Here is a 6826-nt window from a genome sequence, read left to right on the forward strand (position 1 = left end):
CGTACTGATGCAGAATCTTCCATGAGGCAGGAGCACTTGTCACCATCAACCTGTTGCAAAAACCTCAAGAGGCTACTAGGTTATTTTTGGGATGAACCATCCTATGAATCCCAATCAAACTAACTTGGAAATATAGTCATTGAAGTGGCTACGAATGCAGGTCACTGCATCAGGGTCATAAGAAACATAATGTTATTTTCCTATAATTGAATTTCTCTAATACAAGACCTTGTATCAGGAGTTTGGGGTGTACCTCTTTTTTGGTGGGCTGCTTTAGATTTGGGGAACTTGTCTAGAGCCAAGTCACTAAGGGTGTAATGGGTAATTGTAATGGTCAACTTGCCCGGACTAAGGGATTCCCACCTAGCTGGTAAAATATTATTTCTGGGTGTGTCCATGAGGACGTTTCTGGAAGAGATTAGCATTTGAGTTGATGAACTGAATAAAGCAGATGGCCCGTTATCCAATCGTTGAAGGCCCAGATAGCACAAAAAGGCTGAGGAAGAGCCAGTTTGTTCTCTCTCTCTCTGCTTGAGCTGAAACATGGATCTTCTCAAGGTCTTGGACATCAGTGCTCCTGATTCTCAGGCTTTCAGACTTAGGTCAGGATTTACATCATCAGCCCCACCCCCATTCTCATGCCTTTGGACTCAGACTAAATCACATCACCAGCTTTCCTGGTTCTCCAGCTTGCAGACGGCAGATATATAGGACGTCTTAGCCTCCATAACGTCGTGAGCCAATTCCTTTAAGCCTCCTATGTATATCTATATCAATATAGATATCCTATTGTTTCTCTGGAGAACACTGGTTAATACAAGAGAAGAGAGGCATCTAGATGTGCTGACATCCACTGAGAGTCTGCGTCTCGTACTGATCATTAGTCCCCCTGTGGTCACTGCTATGTCTAGTCACAGGATTCTCCCAGTCTCCTGGTGGCTCTCAGATACCCAGGCTTCTTTCTGCAGCTCTGTGCCAGCCAGAAGAGCACAGACTAGGGGAAGCTTGCCCTCTAGAGCCACTGCAAAGCCACCACATCTGCTCCCGTGTCATTCTGGGAGAGTATGGAGAATTATGGAGTCTTGCCAACTCAAGATTCAAATCCAGCTCCAGCTGAGGCCAAGTCATGCCGTAACCACTACATTAATAAGCCTCTCATTTTTCCCTTCAGTATTGATCACAGCAGGAGACATGCCAGGGTCCTGGCGATCTCTACGACACATGAACCCTATTGGGCATTCTAGGGAGAAAGGAGGAAGGTCAGGTTTGGGAGCCAGAAAAAGGCACCAGTATGATCTGGGACAAGTCCCTTAACCTGCCTGACTGCCCCTCTTCAGTCTGACATTCTTCTCAGTGATTCTCACTGTGGTCAGGCACCAACCTTCATTGTCCTATTCCCTTGATGATGAAAGATTAGGTCATTTGCACTTTTTTCCTATTTTATACAAAGCTGTAGTGGACATTCTTTATCAAATATCTGTTCAGTCTGTTGTCTGATTACCAAGCGGCAAACCATTCGGGAAGAATTGATCATTCACGGACATGCTCGTCGGGGGTTGCTGTGCATCTGCTCAAACGTAGCCACGGAGTAAGATCAACTGAATAAGAGTGGGTGAACTTTCACCCCCCCCCCCAGCCCAATCCTCAATTCATGCCAACATCTACTCACCCCCAGGAAAAAGTGAATCCATCTGAGGTGATTTGACAAGACTCTGCAATGCCCCAAAAAGGCAAATTACTATGCAGCTGTGTTAAATTGATGATAACTTGCAAGTGGAGACACATAAATTCAATGTGAATTCTCAGTGAAACTGAGATTGCAATTAACTGTACGCCATTTTAGTAAATGGGAGATTTTGCTGTACATGAAAAAAAAAAAATCGTGATGATTTGAAGCCGAACTACCTTCCAAAAGAGTATATACCGTTTGGGGTATGGGGGTTGCTTTTCAAGTCCAAATAGTAATGCGGGGTGCAAAATTATGGAAAGCATAATTCCAGGGCAGAATTATTTGGGAGAAGTTTTTGTCAGTTTCCACTTTTTTAAAAAAGACTTTCTTATTTTTATTCTATTTGCTTCTCACGAGATTCAAACCACAATTGAGACTGGTATTAAAAGACAATCATTACCCCAAACCCAGAGGAGAGAAGACTCAGCGTGTTGTATATGAGCCACTTGATTTCAAGTGGTGTTAAGAGGGTTTTTAATTACTCAGCTTTGGACTCAGGTATCACCTTCCCTGACAAAACAGCAAGAGAGGAACAGCTTTCTCAGTGGATTAGATAACTTTCCCCACCACCAGCCCCATGACCAGGAGCCATTGTGCCACACAGGAGAAGCTATTTTCACCTAGCTCATTAGAGGGGGCGAGAAGAGGTGCTATTTAGAGTTCCTCAAGGCCGATGGGGAGAAAGAGAAGGGGAAAGTAGACAACTCTCATCAGTAACCAACAGCTCAACATTTTCCCCGCCAAAAGTCTACCTTTTTCAAGGACACCACTCAAACTATGTAGAACAAAAAGAACAATACCTAAGAGCAGGGGCTCTGGAGTCAATTACAAAGACCTGAGTGCCAATCCCAGCTTGGGCACCTGCAAGTTTAGACAAGTTCCTCAGGGATTTGAGACTCACTTTCCTCACCTGTGAACAGGACTTATTAATATTATTCACTTCGTAGGATTTTCATGAGAATTAATTTTTTTTCAATATATAAAGGTCTTGGCACAGTGCTTGGTCTCCAGTAGATGTTCATAGGTAGCGACTATAATTAGTGTTATGACAATGACCCTTCTCTTCCTCGATCTACCAAACCAACATCAAATAGCAACTTCATTCTTGTCATATCCTAAATCATCCTTCAATTGGACCACGTCTTCCTTCTACTCAACTTCACCATTGGCATCTCTGAGAAGGACCCCACATTCACACAATCCCTGATCATTCTGTTTTTCAGCTCTACCATGTCTTACCCCACCTCAAACCCACAGTGCAGACATCCTTTCTAATTCTTGCCCATCTTTCAAGTACTATACTGAGCACACAAAAGGCAGGAGCAAGTGACCAAAGAAGCAGGGCCAGCTTCGTGGGCATGCCACCTCTACAGTCACACAGAACCCCACACTTAGAAGGACCCCCACACTTAGTTTAATGCTGTGTTGTAGCCATCTTGAAGTTCTTTTTTTTTTTAAACGTTTATTTATTTTTGAGACAGAGAGAGACAGAGCATGAACGGGGGAGGGTCAGAGAGAGAGGGAGACACAGAATCTGACACAGGCTCCAGGCTTCAAGCTGTCAGCACAGAGCCCGATGCGGGGCTCGAACTCACAGACCGCAAGATCGTGACCTGAGCCGAAGTCAGCCGCTCAACCGACTGAGCCACCCAGGCGCCCCAAAGTTCTTAATTTTTTTAACAAGGGACCCCACATTTTTATTTTGAACTGGGTATGACGTATTATATAGCTGGTTCTACAAACAGGAAAAGAAATGCAAAGATGAAGGCTGAGCTGGCTCCCTGTACTGGTTCTACCATATTCTAGAAATATGACCTTGTATAAACTCACCACTTATTCTACACATATTTTATTGATTGCCTCCTGTCTCAGTGTTCTCACTTATAAAATGGGCATGATGATGGCATCTATCTCAGGGAGTGTTCTAAGAAAAACGTGTGCCTTAAGTCACTTAGCACTATGGTGGCACATAGCAAGTCTAGAGATTGGGGTAGGAAGGAAAAATAGAGGTTCCAGTAGACTCTGAGAATGAGAGTCCCATTCATTTTAAATCAGTGTATATATTTTGTGGCACCTGATAGAGGCAAAACAAAATAAAGAAGGATGTGATGGATATAAATGAAGAGAATGAATTAATCCTTTCTTCCTGAGGGTCACAGGTTTTTGCAGGGAGAGGTGGAAGAATCACTTACCCACATCATGATGCTACAAGTTAGAAAGTGGTAAAACTGAGAGCAAGGTACCAAAAGGCTTAAGGACGATTGGACAAGAAGGGAGACAGAGGGTAACCTCTGGAGTAGCTAATATTGGGATTTTAGCAGGAAAAAATGGCTTGGACTTTAAAGTAGAAAAGGCACAGAGGGCAGCTCTGTGGAGGGAACAGTTTGCACAAAGCCCCAGAGATGGCAGAATGAAAATGGCACTCAGGGCATGGCAAGTGGGCTACGAAGAATGGGTATTAATCTCCCATAAGATGTTGGCCTGCTAGAGAAATGGTTTTTCTTTGTTTTCTTTAAATGAACTCAAATGTGACTCTTAAGACCCCAACCCAGCAGGCTAGTGGGAAAGTTAATCACCGTCATTACTAGGACTCTCCAGCCACTGTTTGGGGCTGTCCCCTAAACTGTTCCAAAGCCCAGGAGGTTTCCACAGCACTTCTGGCCATGGTCCTTGATCTACACTGGTTTCTGCTGAGATACCCAACCCCGTCAGGCCCACTAAGGTGACTGTTTGGGGGAGGGGTCTAAGAGATGCATGATCCAGAGAGCAGGGAGAAGCTAATGACTCCAAGAAAAACTGAGTTAATCGATGAATGCTTCAAGTGGCCACTGATATTCAGTCAAACCTGATTTCAACTTAATATAAACATTGAGGGGAGTCATAGTATTGCTGAAGCTGACTAGATGCCCAGGAGGCCATTCTGCCCACATTTTACTTCTTACCAGCCGTGTTACTTTGGGTAAGTTACTTCGTATCTCTAAGCCTCAGCTTTCTCATCTGAAAAATGGGAATATCAATTATATGACCTTTTAGCATTGCTGTTAAGATTATGTGAGAAAGGGGCACCTGGGTGGCTCAGTTGGTTAAGCATCTGACTTTTGATTTTGGCTCAGGCAGGTCATGATCTCACGGTTTGTGAAATCAAGCCCCACATCAGGCTCTCTGCTGACAGCGTGGAGCTTGCTTAGGATTCTCTCTCTCTCCCTGTCTCTGCTCCTCCTCTGCTCAAGTGCATGTGTGTTCTCTCTCAAAATAAATAAATAAACTTAATAAAAAGATTATTTGAGATACTAGATACAAAGAACAAATTGCCTGGCATATAAAAATGCGCCATAAATGGAAGTTGCTATCATCATCATCCCCATGTCCATCCTGCACCCAGAATAAATACACAACTGAACAATAAAATTCCTTTAAAAGAGATGACATCAGCTTAACTGTGATAAAATTTCTGAACTTAAGTTACCTAGATTCAAATCTCAGTTCAGCTGCTTGCTAGCTCCGTGACCTTGGGCAACATACTCATGGATGCTCTCTGGGCCTTAGTTTCCTTATCTGTAAGTTGAGATTTATATCAGTACCTACCTAAAAGTTCTGGTCACCAATTCAAAGTGGAGAGGGAGTTTCCCATCCCCCCAACCAAGCAGTTCTTTGACACCAGCTGGGTGTCCTGCAATTCAACTCAATTATGATAGTCTTTACTTGGAGATAGCATCAGATTCCCCAGGTTAAAGTTAAGGACTCAGTCTTACAACACAACACTCCACTTCAATCACCAGTCACAAGGCCAGGTTGTTACTGTACTTTCAACAGATTGGCTATAAATCACAGGTTCCCATGATCCCCTCTTTGGGTTAGATTAATTTGCTAGAGCCACTATCAGAACTCAGGAAACTCATTTACTCAATGGTTTACCGATTCATTACAAAGGATATTAAAGGATATGAATCAACAGCCAGATGAAGAGATACATAGGGCAAGGTCCCAAACAAAGGGGTTTCTGTGATTGTGGAATTTGGGGCCAGGCCCCCTGGCACTAGGAAGCATTTTGTTTCTCCAACCTGGAAGTTGTTCTGAACCTCATGCTTTGGGGTTTTTATGGAGGCTTCATTGCCTAGGCATGGCTGATTAAATCATTGGCCACTGGTGATGGAACTCAATCTTCAGCCCCTCTGCCCTCTCTGGAGTGGGGGGTGGGGGGTGGGTAGCTGAAATTTCCAACCCTGTGATCACTTGATTGGCTCCACTGGCTACCAGCCCTCATCCTTAGGTGTGGTCCAAAAATCAGCTCATTAACATAATAAAAGACACCTTTATCTCTATCCTCACTCAGGAAATTCCAAGGGTTCTGTACCAGAAACAGAACAAAGACCATTATAAAGACTTATTATAACAGAACAAAGACCAAAGGTTTATTATAAATCATAATATTGCACTACCTTGTAGGACTGCTGGGAGTACTGAATGAATTTTTTCATGTAAAGCACCCAGAAGGGTGCTTCAGTAAGGGTTGGCTATTATTGTTTTGTTTTATTGTTCCAAATGCATGTGCATTCAATCAATTCCCAGAACCACTCCTATGAGGAGAGAAAAACACAAATTACTGATGAGGTTTAGAAATCTGTCCTCCTGGGGTGCCTGGGTGGCTCAGTCAGTTGAGTGTCTGACTTCGGCTCAGGTCATGATCTCACAGCTCATGAGTTCGAGCCCCACGTCGGGCTCTGTGCTGACAGCTCAGAGCCTGGAGCCTGCTTCTGCTTCTGTATCTCCCTCTCTCTCTGCCCCTAACCCACTCACATTCTGTCTCTGTCTCTCTCAAAAACAAGTAAACATTTAAAAAAAAATTAAAAAAAAAGAAATCTGTCCTCCTATCAAAGTCCATCTTCTTCTTCCAATCTTGCATCAAGTAGAAAGTCCCCCTTCAATGGTCACCAACCCAGAGAAAGAAACTGTAAACAGTTGGTGTGTATCCTTCCAGATGCTTAATAAATGTAAATACATATAAATGGAATCTTATTTTTTATTTTTTTTATTTTTTTAACATTTATTCATTTTTGAGAGAAAGAGAGTGAGAGTAGGTAGAGAGACAGGGGGACA

This window comes from Panthera uncia (assembly GCF_023721935.1).
Source record: "Panthera uncia isolate 11264 chromosome E2 unlocalized genomic scaffold, Puncia_PCG_1.0 HiC_scaffold_19, whole genome shotgun sequence".
NCBI classification, from domain to species: domain Eukaryota; kingdom Metazoa; phylum Chordata; class Mammalia; order Carnivora; family Felidae; genus Panthera; species Panthera uncia.